Here is a 585-nt window from a genome sequence, read left to right as displayed (position 1 = left end):
ATCCCGGCATTTTTCAGGCCGCACTCTAAATCACAGTTATTGTCTTTTTCTATAAAGGGGAACAAGGTATTTTTTAGTCTTCTCTTTCAATTCTTATCGGTGGGTTGAGTGATACAAATATTTAATTCCTGCTGGTTTGGGCGAAAAAAAAGGCGGTTTGAATACGGGTATGGACTATGTGGGCTTTCTGGATACGTTTTAGTAATTTTCAGAGATCGAATTTTCGAATTAGTACGATTGAATTTTCATTAATTTCTGTATTTGCGTGTTTCTTTACTTCCGCTTCGACACTTCACGATGAGATAAAAAAAACAAGAACCGATTTCTTCTTAATTTCTTCACTATTTGGCAAAATGCCGAAAAAATGTCAAATTTCTTGAATCGTTCCATCACAACCTTTACTTTCTGTTCCCAAGCATTAAACTCGTCTTTTCTTTTAGTTTTCGGTCATGTGTGCTTTTTTATGTATCATCATAGGCCTATCGCCCGCCCGAGACTAACCGTCCACCTTACCTTTGCCTTTCATCATTAATATTCATATAAGCGACCTAAACAATCGGTCAGCGGTCAGGATCAAGCGCCTAA

The 585-nt window shown here is 37.6% G+C and overlaps 1 protein-coding gene and 1 long non-coding RNA gene across 2 annotated transcripts in view; both read right to left on the bottom strand.

Annotated features, from left to right (window-relative positions):
• Positions 1 to 585, bottom strand: part of LOC119591300 (laminin subunit gamma-1-like) — an 83409-nt gene that overhangs the window by 23195 nt on the left and 59629 nt on the right. The window lies entirely within an intron of this gene.
• The window catches only part of LOC119591301, an 8836-nt gene continuing 8327 nt past the window's right edge, over positions 77 to 585 (bottom strand). Inside the window, exon 2 of the long non-coding RNA XR_005230335.1 lies at positions 77 to 128. This is a non-coding gene — a long non-coding RNA (uncharacterized LOC119591301). The remainder of the gene's footprint in view (positions 129 to 585) is intronic.

The sequence above is a fragment of the Penaeus monodon genome, chromosome 28 (genome assembly GCF_015228065.2).
Source record: "Penaeus monodon isolate SGIC_2016 chromosome 28, NSTDA_Pmon_1, whole genome shotgun sequence".
Classification (NCBI taxonomy): Eukaryota; Metazoa; Arthropoda; class Malacostraca; order Decapoda; family Penaeidae; genus Penaeus; species Penaeus monodon.
This window is presented reverse-complemented; position numbering and strand designations above follow the sequence as displayed.